This window comes from Pristiophorus japonicus, chromosome 5 (assembly GCF_044704955.1).
Source record: "Pristiophorus japonicus isolate sPriJap1 chromosome 5, sPriJap1.hap1, whole genome shotgun sequence".
Lineage (NCBI taxonomy): Eukaryota > Metazoa > Chordata > Chondrichthyes > Pristiophoridae > Pristiophorus > Pristiophorus japonicus.
In genome coordinates this window covers 129,632,523-129,647,039 of record NC_091981.1, presented here as the reverse complement: position 1 = coordinate 129,647,039, position 14,517 = coordinate 129,632,523, and positions in this window count along the sequence as shown.

Sequence of the window (14,517 nt, the reverse complement as noted above, 5' to 3'; positions counted from 1 at the left end):
CATCTCGGTCCTAAATGGCTTACCCCTTATCCTCAGACTGTGACCCCTGGTTCTGGACTTCCCCAACATTGGGAACATTCTTTCTGCATCTAACCTGTCTAAACCCGTCAGAATTTTAAACGTTTCTATGAGGTCCCCTCTCATTCTTCTGAACTCCAGTGAATACAAGCCCAGTTGATCCAATCTTTCTTGATAGGTCAGTCCCGCCATCCCGGGAATCAGTCTGGTGAACCTTCGCTGCACTCCCTCAATAGCAAGAATGTCCTTCCTCAAGTTAGGAGACCAAAACTGTACACAATACTCCAGGTGTGGCCTCACCAAGGCCCTGTACAACTGTAGCAACACCTCCCTGCCCCTGTATTCAAATCCCCTCGCTATGAAGGCCAACATGCCATTTGCTTTCTTAACCGCCTGCTGTACCTGCATGCTAACCTTCAATGACTGATGTACCATGACACCCAGGTCTCGTTGCACCTTCCCTTTTCCTAATCTGTCACCATTCAGATAATAGTCTGTCTCTCTGTTTTTACCACCAAAGTGGATAACCTCACATTTATCCACATTATACTTCATCTGCCATGCATTTGCCCACTCACCTAACCTATCCAAGTCACTCTGCAGCCTAATAGCATCCTCCTCGCAGCTCACACTGCCACCCAACTTAGTATCATCCGCAAATTTGGAGATACTGCATTTAATCCCCTCGTCTAAATCATTAATGTACAATGTAAACAGCTGGGGCCCCAGCACAGAACCTTGCGGCACTCCACTAGTCACTGCCTGCCATTCTGAAAAGTACCCGTTTACTCCTACTCTTTGCTTCCTGTCCGACAACCAGTTCTCAATCCACGTCAGCACACTACCCCCAATCCCATGTGCTTTAACTTTGCACATTAATCTCTTGTGTGGGACCTTGTCGAAAGCCTTCTGAAAGTCCAAATATACCACATCAACTGGTTATCCTTTGTCCACTTTACTGGAAACATCCTCAAAAAATTCCAGAAGATTTGTCAAGCATGATTTCCCTTTCACAAATCCATGCTGACTTGGACCTATCATGTCACCATTTTCCAGATGCACTGCTATGACATCCTTAATAATTGATTCCATCATTTTACCCACGACTGAGGTCAGGCTGACCGGTCTATAATTCCCTGTTTTCTCTCTCCCTCCTTTTTTAAAAAGTGGGGTTACATTGGCTACCCTCCACTCCATAGGAACTGATCCAGAGTCAATGGAATGTTGGAAAATGACTGTCAATGCATCCGCTATTTCCAAGGCCACCTCCTTAAGTACTCTAGGATGCAGTCCATCAGGCCCTGGGGATTTATCGGCCTTCAATCCCATCAATTTCCCCAACACAATTTCCCGACTAATAAAGATTTCCCTCAGTTCCCCCTCCTTACTAGACCCGCTGACCCCTTTTATATCCGGAAGGTTGTTTGTATCCTCCTTAGTGAATACCGAACCAAAGTACTTGTTCAATTGGTCTGCCATTTCTTTGTTCCCCGTTATGACTTCCCCTGATTCTGACTGCAGGGGACCTACGTTTGTCTTCACCAACCTTTTTCTCTTTACATACCTATAGAAACTTTTGCAATCCGCCTTAATGTTCCCTGCAAGCTTCTTCTCGTACTCCATTTTCCCTGCCCTAATCAAACCCTTTGTCCTCCTCTGCTGAGTTCTAAATTTCTCCCAGTCCCCAGGTTCGCTGCTATTTCTGGCCAATTTGTATGCCACTTCCTTGGCTTTAATACTATCCCTGATTTCCCTAGATAGCCACGGTTGAGCCACCTTCCCTTTTTTATTTTTACGCCAGACAGGAATGTACAATTGTTGTAATTCATCCATGCGGTCTCTAAATGTCTGCCATTGCCCATCCACAGTCAACCCCCTAAGTATCATTCGCCAATCTATCCTAGCCAATTCACGCCTCATACCTTCAAAGTTACCCTTCTTTAAGTTCTGGACCATGGTCTCTGAAATTACTGTTTCATTCTCCATCCTAATGCAGAATTCCACCATATTATGGTCACTCTTCCCCAAGGGGCCTCGCACAATGAGATTGCTAATTAATCCTCTCTCATTACACAACACCCAGTCTAAGATGGCCTCCCCCCTAGTTGGTTCCTCAACATATTGGTCTAGAAAACCATCCCTTATGCACTCCAGGAAATCCTCCTCCACCGCATTGCTTCCAGTTTGGCTAGCCCAATCTATGTGCATATTAAAGTCACCCATTATAACTGCTACACCTTTATTGCATGCACCCCTAATTTCCTGTTTGATGCCCTCCCCAACATCCCTATTACTGTTTGGAGGTCTGTACACAACTCCTACTAACGTTTTTTGCCCTTTGGTGTTCTGCAGCTCTACCCATATAGATTCCACATCATCCAAGCTAATGTCTTTCCTAACTATTGCATTAATCTCCTCTTTAACCAGCAATGCTACCCCACCTCCTTTTCCTTTTATTCTATCCTTCCTGAATGTTGAATACCCCTGAATGTTGAGTTCCCAGCCCTGATCATCCTGGAGCCACGTCTCCGTAATCCCGATCACATCATATTTGTTAACATCTATTTGCAGCGAAGGTTCACCAGACTGATTCCCGGGATGGCGGGACTGACCTATCAAGAAAGACTGGATCAACTGGGCTTGTGTTCACTGGAATTCAGAAGAATGAGAGGGAACCTCATAGAAACGTTTAAAATTCTGATGGGTTTAGACAGGTTAGATGCAGGAAGAATGTTCCCAATGTTGGGGAAGTCCAGAACCAGGGGTCACAGTCTAAGGATAAGGGGTAAGCCATTTAGGACCGAGATGAGGAGAAACTTCTTCACCCAGAGAGTGGTGAACCTGTGGAATTCTCTACCACAGAAAGTTGTTGAGGCCAATTCACTAAATATATTCAAAAAGGAGTTAGATGTAGTCCTTACTACTAAGGGGATCAAGTGGTATGGTGAGAAAACAGGAATGGGGTACTGAAGTTGCATGTTCAGCCATGAACTCATTGAATGGCGGTGCAGGCAGGGAAGCCGAATGGCCTGCTCCTGCACGTATTTTCTATGTTTCTACACAATACTTGATCTAAAATAGCCTGTTCCCTAGTGTGTTGTTCTAGAAAATTGTCATAAATGCATTTCCATGAACTCATCCTCCAAGCTACTTTAGTCCAGACTATATGAAGCTTAAAGTCCTCCTGATTGTTGCATTACCCGTATTACATACTCCTCTAATTTCCTGATTTATACCCTGTCCAACACGAAGATTACTGTTACACGGCCTATAAATTACTCCCAACAGTGTTTTCTGCCCTTTGTTATTTCCAAGCTCCACCCATACTGATTCTACATTTTGATTTTTTGGGGCTAAGATCCTCCCTACTGCCTTTATCTCATCCTTTATCAGGGCTACCCCACCTCTTTTTCTATCTTGTTTATCTTTTCCAAAAGCCAAGTACCCTGGGATATTTAGTTCCCAACCTTGGTCACCCTGCAACTCCAGTAATGGCTACTTGATCAAACCCATTTATCTTTATTTGTTTAATTAATTAATCTATTTTATTAAGAATGTTTCATGCATTCAGACATAGTGCCTCGGTTTGTCCCTATGTCAATTTGCATGTAGCTCAGGTAGTAATGCAGAGATTATTACCTTTGAGGTTCTGCTTTTTAATTGGTACCCTAGCTCCTCCAAATCCCCCAGCAGAACTTAATTCCATATCATTGGATCATACGTGGACCACAACAATTGGATCCTCCCCCTCCTTCTCCAAGTTCTTCTCCAGCCACGAGGAGATGTCCTTAACTCTGGCACTGGGCAGGCAACATAGCCTTCGGGACTCTCGATTGCAGCTGCAGAGAACAGTGTCTATCCTCATGTCTATATTATTCCCCACTACATTCCTTTTCGCCCACCTACCCCCCTCCCCTCCACACTTTTAACTATTTTTCACTAATGTGGCCTTAGGCACTAATTCCCGATTACTGTTATTAAGCTTTCTGTCCCTTTCCAACACAATCTGCTTGATTTTAACCAAATTGCCATTCTGTTCTACAGCCTTCACTTTTCTGTTCAGACTTATAAATTACCTTAACCTGAACCCTCCCTCCCCCCTTATTAGTTTAAAGCCCAACCTACCAGCCTAGTTATTCAATTTGCCACAACACTAGTCCCAGCCCAGCTTAAGTAGAGTCTGTCCCAATGGAACAGCTCCCTTTTTTCCTCAGTACTGGTTCCAGTGCCTCATGAATTGAAACCCCTACCTCCCACACCACTCATTAAACCTCTAATCTGTTTGCCAATTTGCGCATGGCTCAGGTATTTCTTACCTTTGAGAATCTTCTTTTTCATCTGTATCAGCAGAATCTCATTCCATGTCATTGGTTCATACTTTGACCACAACAACTGGATCCTCCCTCTCCTTCTCCAAGTTCTTCTCCAGCCACAAGTAGATGTCCTTAACTCTGGCACAGGGCTGGCAACACAGATTTTGCGACTCCTGATCGCGGCTGCCGAGAGCATTATCTAACCCCTGACTATACTATCCCTTACCACTACATTTCTTTTCACTCTCCCCACTTGAATGGCCTCCTGTACCATGGTGCTGTGGTCCATTTGTCCATCCTCCCTGCAGTCTTTGTTCGCAGCCACACTGGCAGCAAGTACCTCATACCTGTTGGAAAATGGCAACGTCTGAGGCTTCTCCACCACTGCATGTGCGGGCCCTTACCTGCCTGAATCACAATCACATCCTCCTGTGCCTGACCACGAACAAAATCTAAACCACTACTTATCACAAGGGGGGAGTGACTGCCTCCTGGATCAAAATGTCCGATAACTCTCCCCCTCCCTGATGCATCGCAATGTCTGTACCTCAGACTCCAGCTCAACAACTCGGAGTTGAAGTTCCTCAAGTTGCAGATATTTACTGCAGATGTAGTTGCCTGGGATCATGCTGCTCTCCACAAACTCCCACATCTTGCAGAGACGGCACAACTCCTGCACTGCCATCTCTATCCAACTTTGTTTGATATACTTAATTAATTCATGTTTTGTCATTATTTTATTTTGGTTTATTTTTAGTTTTTTTAAACAAATTAATTTAACTAGTTTAAATTATTAATTTAGTGAAGTATTAGTTATAGGTTCCTAGTTTTAAATGCTTACTGCCTCAGGTTTACACAAACCACTACAAGTAGTGAAGGCAAAAGGAGGACCTCCTTACCCCTCTGCACCAAATTCACACACTCGCCAAATTCTCGACTTACCACTCTCTTTACAATGTACTCAGTTAACGTTGTGATCTGTGGTTACGCTCTGCTGGTTCATCATATCACTGCCAACACCGAGGTCACAACACATCTCAACCAAGTTGATTTTCTTGGAATTCAACCCACCACAGGGAATCAGACTTTAACTTTAGACTGGTTCATACTGTCCCCTCTCTACCCTTTATTTAAGACCATGACATGTCATGTCAAATGAGATGAATGATGAGTTAATCCATTTTTGGTGTGTTGATTACAGGAGGAATGCTGGCAAGGATACCAAGGAAACTCTCCGGTCCACTAATAGTGGCATGGGATCTTTCACAGCTACCTGAACACTCACGGTCTCTTTTGGACATTTCATCCAAAACATAGCACATCCAACAATATAGCACTCAGTCAGTACTGCACTGAAGTGTTCGCCTAGATGTTGGGCTCAAATCCTGGAGTGGGACTTTAAACTCACAACCCGCTGTCTCCGAAACAACGGAGCCAAGCCAACATACTGGACAAAGATTATGTGGGTCACTACAACTGAGATTTGTGATCAAAGAGCTAATCTTGACTTTATAATAATAGTTATACACCAGAATGACCATTCCACTTTCTATGCCCATTTCTCAGTAAGATTTCCAAATTAGTGACAATACATGAGCAGCTCTGCATTACTGGCGTCATTAATTTAGAGAAAAAAGCATTTATCAATCTGACCTCAGTTAAAAAGGATATTTCTTTCAAGAAACAAATGTTTCGTAAGACTTATACAAAATACTGCAGATGCTGGAATTGGCATTCCTAGAAAAGAAGTGGCAGTGAATTAAACACTAATACAAAAGAAAATACTGCGGCCTAGAAGAGAAGTGGAGATGCATTCATGAATTCTTATGAAGGGTCGTCGGCCCGAAACATTAACTGTTTTTCTCTCCACAGATGCTGCCTGACTTACTGCGATTTACAGCATTTTCTATTTTTAGTTGAGTAAGACTTGTTATTTGAGGAAAGACAAGAGTTATTTTTAACCACTATTCAAGCAAGTTCCCTTATTCTGCCCTTCCCCATCAATTGGACTATATAAAGATCATTAACCTATCAAAAAACTGTTGTCTGCTTTTAACTTACTCAAATTTAAGGTTTCAATTCTCCTTGACCTGTGACAGAGCCTACTAGCAAGCTAAGAGTGGTAAAATTAGTCCATATCAGTGATTCTTCATAAGACAAGTTCCTGATGTTAATCAGAAGCCAGGAGGTTCTTCTCAGAGCTGGAGGGAAAGATGATTGGAGCACAAGTCACCGGGACTACTCTCCTTCATTACCCAGCTGCTGGAAGGGCCAAATAGAAAATAGAAAAAATAAATGTTAAAAATAATCTTAATTCTTAAGTCTTAAATTGGAATATCTGTCAAACAGCCAACAGTTGACCGAAATGTATGCTCTCTACCAAAGTGCAATTCTTTCCAGGGCAATTCTTAATACGGACCACTTATTCAATGATGGGAGTCAGCATTGGATTTTTTTCCTTTTCCTCAACCCATAGCTTATGATCATTTATATTGCTCTATGGGAAGGTTCATTTTTTTTAAAACTAACAACAATCAGATCAAGGATATTATTCCAAAATCCACAGGCCGCATCTAATGCAACATTTGTTCAGGGTTTTTACATGCTGGAAAGTAGTAAATATCTAATACAAGAAACATGCCTCATTTGTCTAACCACTACTTATATTAACCACTGTGTCAGAGCCACATGTTGCCAGTTGTCTATGTTTAACCACTACTATTATTCAGAGTCAGTGTCACATCTTGCCAGTTGTCGAGCAACACTGGTATCGAGTATCAGCACATAATACATACTTCCTGCTGCAAGAATCATTTTTTCAAAGCATTATGTTCAATTCTGATACAAAAAGGCGTTGTAACACAGTGCAGATAAATGGTATTTGCTTTGAATACCACTGAACATTAGTCAGCAGTTTTCAGTGGCTAAGGAAATATTTAGTCCTAAAAGTCACATCATGACTATAATCAATACTTTGTCATAGAACCATTTTCAGCAACAGACATGAATTTGCTAATGATGCCAATAATCATAAATGCTGTTATATGCTGCTGTTACAACTATTGTAGTTTTCAATAATTAATATTGTTGGTTCTGTTAACTAAAAAAGCTACTGCCAATAGTATAGCATTTCATAACGGTTACATAATCATATGTTACATAAGTATCAATTAAGAAAATCACGTGTGCGTTGTGAAATTGGTACATTGGTAGCCGAAGCAACTCCAGCAATGAATTCTTTTCCCAATCCCACTGTTACCTCCAGATTCCCCCAAGGAAAATCTATGCTTGGGGCCCCTCCTTTACATTCTGTCCCTTAGGAACAGCAATTACAGACATGCTTCCACATCCTTACACTACCCAGTTTTGCTGCTCCGCCACCTCTCTCTTGTTGTCAGAAAGCTTGTCCGACATCTAATCTTAGATGAGCTGCAATTTGCTCCAGCTAAACAGTGGGAAGACCAAATCCATTGTTTTCAGCTCTCACCACCAACTTTTTATGATTGTCCCAACTATACATAACCTCAGCATCCTATTCAAACCCGAGCTTCTGACCCCATATCTTTTCCATCTCAGCCCGTCTACAGCTGAAACCCTGATTCATGCCGTTGTCGCCTCTGATGCTCTCCTGGCTGGCTGCTGTTCACCACCCTCCATAAGGCCCTCCCCAATCTCAACATCTCGAACTCTGATTTCTTATATACACCCCTCCCTTCACCCCACCATTGGTGACTCAGGCTTACACTGCTTAAGTCCCATACTCTGAAATTTACTCTCCGCCTGTCTTTTCTCCTTGGTCAATTTTGGAGCGATTAAAATCGGGGGATGTGCAAGAGGCCAGAAGAGAATGACAGCCTTATGAGTATTCCTTTATGAAGTGGAAGATCTGGCATTCCAGAAGTGGGTACAGCACAGAAATAACATCAATAACAACTTATATTCATAAGCACCTTTAATGTAGGAAAATGTCCCAAAGCACTTCATGGAGCTGTAATCAAAACATGGGCATTAAACCAAAGGAGGATAAATTACTGAAGCTTGGCTAAAAAAGGTTAGTTTTAAGGACAGTCTTAAAGGAGGAAAGCCCGGGGGAGAGCGAATTTCAGAGCATGGGACCTGGGCAGTAGAAGCATTGGTCACCAATGGTGGAGTGAACAGAGTGGGGTGCATAAGAGATCAGAGTTAGAAATGGAGAGTTTGGGGAGGTCTTCCAGCTGCCTGGGTTTCAAGCTGTGGAATTCCCTCCCCAAACCTCTCTGTCCTCCTTTAAGATGCTCCTTCTTTTGACCAAGCTTTTGGTCACCTCTCTCAATATCTCCTTATGTGGCTCTGTGTCAAACTTTGTGTGATAATGCTCCTGTGAAATGCCTTAGGATGTTTTACTACATTAAAAGCGCTATATAAATGCAAGCTGTTGTTCATGTGCTAATATTCTGTATGCCTATTAAATGTGCAACTGCTAATAGCTGATGCTCATTGTCAAGATCATCCTCGGAAAGGATTAGGAACCACAAAAAAAATTCCCTTATATTGGAATAAAGAGTGTTGTTAGCTAGAATACTCTTCACTTCAATCGATTTCTTAAAGCCTGTACCTGCTTGTTGAACACTAGACACGAAGTGCAGCAGGGACTAATCAAAGTGCCAATTTATAGTTTACAACCCTTTCCAAATTCAGTATCCATCCATATTAGCTGGGGTGTACAAGAATGAACCAGACTAAGTGAGTGGGCAAAAATTTGGCAGATGGAGTATAATGTTGGAAAGTGTGAGGTCATGCAGAAAAAAATCAAAGAGCAAGTTATTATTTAAATGGGGAAAGATTGCAAAGTGCTGCAGTACAGCGGGACCTGGGGTTACTTGTGCATGAAACACAAAAGGATAGTATGCAGGTACAGCAAGAGATCAGGAAAGCCAATGGAATCTTGGCCTTTATTGCAAAGGGGATGGAGTATAAAAGCAGAGAAGTCTTGCTACAGTTATACAGGGTATTGGTGAGGCCACACCTGGAATACTGCGTGCTGTTTTGGTTTCCATATTTACGAAAGGATACACTTGCTTTGGAGGCAGTTCAGAGAAGGTTCACTAGGTTGATTCTGGAGATGAGGGAGTTGACTTATGAGGAGAGGTTGAGTAGGTTGGGCCTCTACTCATTGGAATTCAGAAGAATGAGAGGTGATCTTATCGAAACGTATAAGATTATGAAGGGGCTTGACAAGGTGGATGCAGAGAGGATGTTTCCACTGATGGGGGAGACTAGAACTAGAGGGCATGATCTTAGAATAAGGGGCCGCCCATTCAAAACTGAAATGAGGAGAAATTTCTTCTCTGAGGGTTGTAAATCTGTGGAATTTACTGCCTCAGAGAGCTGTGGAAGCTGAGACATTGAATAAATTTAAGACAGAAATAGACAGTTTCTTAAACGATAAGGGGATAAGGGGTTATGGGGGGCGGGCGGGGAAGTGGAGCTGAATCCATGATCAGATCAGCCATGATCTTATTGAATGGCAGAGCAGGCACGAGGGGCCGTATGGCCTACTCCTGCTCCTTTTTCTTATGTTCTTATGATAGTTTACCATTTATCATTAGGTCCCATTACATAATCATGACTGATGCAGCAGACTTTTGTTATTAATTTGTGGCACAGTGTAAGCACAGAATGTAAGTTACTGCTAAAAATGCATAGAGTAATGGACAGTCATGGAATTCAATCCCAAACATACCAATAAAAATCTGAGACCACCATTTAATAAAAATGGAATTGCTCAATTGATTTAAAGCAGTGTCAGCTGCATCCTAGTCTAGAACTGGCATGTGATCATAGACTTGAGCGTAAAGTTCATAAATAAACAAGGATTTAAAATGGTTAAGAGACTCGACAACTTAACTAACCCTGATGGAATTGTATTCCTCTGGTAAGGTTTTTCCACAAGTTCAATGCTTTATTCCAAATAATTCAGTAAAACCCTGTCTGATAGATTTAAGCGGTTTCTTATTTAAGTGTCCTTCCGATGGATGCATCAGGGCTCAATACATCAGTCTCAACACAGACAATTGTTATCAATGCATGTGGTAGAAATATTAATCAATAATCAGAATAGAAATTGATTGCACAACTACTGAGCTCAATCCCTTTCCCACTTCTGAAACACCAACAGGGAGTATCATTCTGGATCAAGGATACATTTTTTTCTCCTGAAAATTCAACCTCCAATGCGAAGGCAAAGGATTCTAAAGATTTAGACTAAAGTGTCGAATCCAAGACATCTTTCAATTTCTTTTATGTCATTTCCTGGCTAAAATGCAAGCTAGAAATGTACTGGGATACATTTGGTTGTTTTAAGGTTGATTTTAACAGCGCACCATTTCAAGCAACCATAATGACAATGTCGCATGAATTTGACTGAGGAAGTTGTTGGGAGCAAACAAAGAGTTGGATAAGTTGCATAGGAGTGTCAAATAAGTCTGAGCTTTGTTACTCCCCAAGTCATTTAATAGAATTCTGCATGGCAGCCTTTAAAGTTGACTCATGGCCAGCAGGATTTAAAACAGATGTAGAAATGTTAATTAAATCCTTTAAAAGTTGGCTTAATACCTGATTAGGACTGAACATGCCAAGGATAATGACTGACACAGATGATCAAATACTTTATGGAACAAAATGTTTCGGATGTGATGAGATCATGAGACCAGTTGACTACTATTAAAGTCCTGTCCGTCAGCAGAGCAGCAATGATGGGGCCAAGTGCTTGACTTGCAGCTGTTTTCAACACTAACACTAACTCCTGATGCATACCATGTTCCCTTCCACATACTAAAAGCCTATGTCCATCATACTGAAACTCATCTTTACCATTTCATCTTGTCTCTCATAAACCTACTATTTCCCATTGGTATATCTTTAGTTAATTAATCAATGGAATTTGCGATCAGTGGTGAAGCAAAGGCGTTCGCTGATGGCCCTAAAGAAAGCTGTCCACAGAGAACCCGCGATCTCTGATGAGAAGTTTGCCTTTTTCGACATGGAAGTGATTTCAGTGTAATATAATGGGGAATCCCTAATCCAAGCTGCTGTGACATCAACAAGCTGTCTAAGCAGCATTGCAGAATTCTCAACTTTTATCCCAACTTTTAAAAACTGTTAGAGAGCAAAACAAAGAATGAGGGTCTCACATGGGATAAGGTAGAACCTGAAATAAATATGAAAAACTTTAAAAAATATAAAACATTTTTTAAAGTTTCTTAAAAATTGTAATTTTTATCATGAGAAATTTGACACTCCACAAAATTAAAATTCATTTTTCAGGGCCATAACATTTGTTTAGCAGTCAGTATGCTGTTAAAACCCCAGTTTCACCTAATCCAACAAGGTCCTAACATTTAATGAAGTATTTAACAGCGATATTACTGCAGAAAAGTCCAAGTTTTTTTTTTGATTACTGGCTATGGATTGAAGAGGGGGGGTGGTCCACTGGGGAGACAATGTCGGAGCAGTGAACGACTGACCGCAACTTCAGGATTTCCGTGTTTAGATGAGTATGCGCTTCATCCTGAAGTTGCGGGCAGTTTCAGGAGGTAATAACGGCGAACACTATGTTCACCTTCATGGCCGACCCACAAATTGGAAGGTGTTGCTGACAGTGCTATCAAGCGGCACTTACTCACCAATAACCTGCTCACCGATGCTCAGTTTGGGTTCTGCCATGACCACTCGACTCCAAACCTCATTACATCCTTGGTCCAAACATGGACAAAAGAGCTGAATTCCAGAGGCGAGGTGAGAGTGATTTCCCTTGATATCAAAGCAGCATTTGACCAAGTGTGGCATCAAGAAGCCTTAGTAAAACTGAAGTCAATGGGAATCAGGAGGCAAAATCTCCACTGGCTGGAGTCATACCTAGCACAAAGGAAGATGGTTGTGGTTGTTGGTGGGCAATCATCCCAGCCCCAAGACATTGCTGCAGGAATTCCTCAGGGCAGTGTCCTAGGCCCAACCATCTGCAGCTGCTTCATCAATGACCTTCCCTCCATCAGTCAGAGGTGAGGATGTTCGCTGATAATTGCAGTGTTCAGTTCCATTCGCAACTCCTCAGAAAATACGACATTCAGGATTGGGCTGATAAGTGGCAAGTGACATTCGATCCAAAAAGTGCCAGACAATGACCATCTCCAACAAGCAAGACTCCAACCACCTCCCCTTAATATTCAATGGCATTGTCATCGCCAAATCCCCCATCAACATCCTCAGGGTCACCATTGACCAGAAACCTAACTGGACTAGCCACATAAATACTGTGGCAACGAAAGTAGGTCAGAGGCTGGGTACTCTTCAGTGAGTGTCTCACCTCCTGACTCCCCAAAGCCTTTCCACCATCTACAAGGCACAAGTCAGGAGTGTGATGGAATACTCTCCATTTGCCTGGATGAGTGCAGCTCCAACACCACTAAAGAAGCTCGACACCATCCAGGACAAAGCAGCCCGCTTGATTGGCACCGCATCCACCACCAACATTCACTCCCTCCACCACCAGCGCACTGTGGCTGCAGTTTGTACCTTCTATAAGATGCACTGCAACAACTCACCACAGCTTCTTCGGCAGCACCTCTACCACCTCGAAGGACAAAGGCAGCAGGCACATGGGAGCACCATCACCTGCAAGTTCCCCTCCAAGTTACACACTATCCTGACTTGGAAATATATCGCTGTTCTTTCATCGTCGCTGGTTCAAAATCCTGGAACTCCCTCCCTAACAGCACTGTAGACATACCTTCACCACACGGACTGCAGCGATTCAAGGCGACTGCACACCACCACCTTCTCAAGAACAATTAGGGCTGGGCAATGCCTTGCCAGCGACACCCACATCCCAGAATGAATAAAAAAGAATTCCGGTCCAATTTTGCCAGGGCTCCAGTTTGATCTAGAGTTCAAACTCTCCATGTTCCTATAGATACCTTATGTTTTGCTCCATTGGAAAACTTTTTGCTCACGCTTCAGTTCTTGAACAGTAAAGCACGGCCCTGGTTTATCCGGATGACATCCGTTCCAGCATGAGTTGTCTGTCTCATCCTCCATAATTCATTCAGTTTCAGAGGTCTAGAATTCACCCAGTGTTCAACCGTTACTCCTTAGTTACTTTCACTAGGTTTAGCACAGCAAACCAATACAAGATGTGTGGCACTTTGACTCATTAGCGAGAATTGGATGAGCAGTCAGAACCAACAGCAAGTAAAACCATCCTTCTAGATGGGGTTGTTTACCATGCTGAGAAGCTACCTCTACAGCTCACTATATACATCCTGGTGGATTTCAACTGGTCAGTTAAGTGCAGGTTACCATTCTAGAGTTTTCAAGTTACCTTTGAGGCTCAAATAGAAAGTAACTTAATTTATGGAAAGTGTTGATCAGTGCGGTCACCTTGCTCAAGAGATTGAGTGGGTGCAGTAGAGTCAACAATGTACACTGCCTTTGACATGAATTGCCCCATCTTGTTCCATATTTTATGATCTTGTGTAACAGCTCAGCTGTATCTGAGATCATAGACAGTAGATGATGAGAAGGGCACTAACCCATCAGCCACTCCAAACTTCATCAGGTTTTCATAGTGCTCAATAGTCCCTTTCAATTGGACTAAATTAACAATGAGGAATGTTGTCAATCAAGTGTTAATCATGACAGTGAAGGCCACCTACGGCCCAAACACCCAAGACCCCACCCCACTGCTGGCCAAGAACGGGGAAACACTCATTAAAGAAACCGAGGCAATTAGAGCCAGCTGGAAGGAGCACTTCAAAGATCTCCTCAACCGAGACTCTGCCTTTGACTCGAGTGTTCTTGACTCCATCCCGTAGCATGCTACTCACCACCACCTCAGTAAATCCCCAACACTGCACAAGGTATAAAAAGCCATAAGGCAGCTTATAAACAAGGCTTTGGGAGCAAATGGAATCCCTGCTGAGGCACTGAAGTATAGCGGAGAGGCACTACTGGCACGAATACATGACCTCATCTCTCTCAATTGGAGGGAGGAGAGCATGCCGGGAGATCTGAGAGATGCAGTAATCGTGACCATCTTTAAAAAAAGGAGACAAGTCCGACTGCGGCAACTACAGAGGAATCTCCGTGTTATCAGCCACTGGGAAGGACGTCGCTAGAGTCCTCTTTAATCTTCTTCTCCCTGTGGCTG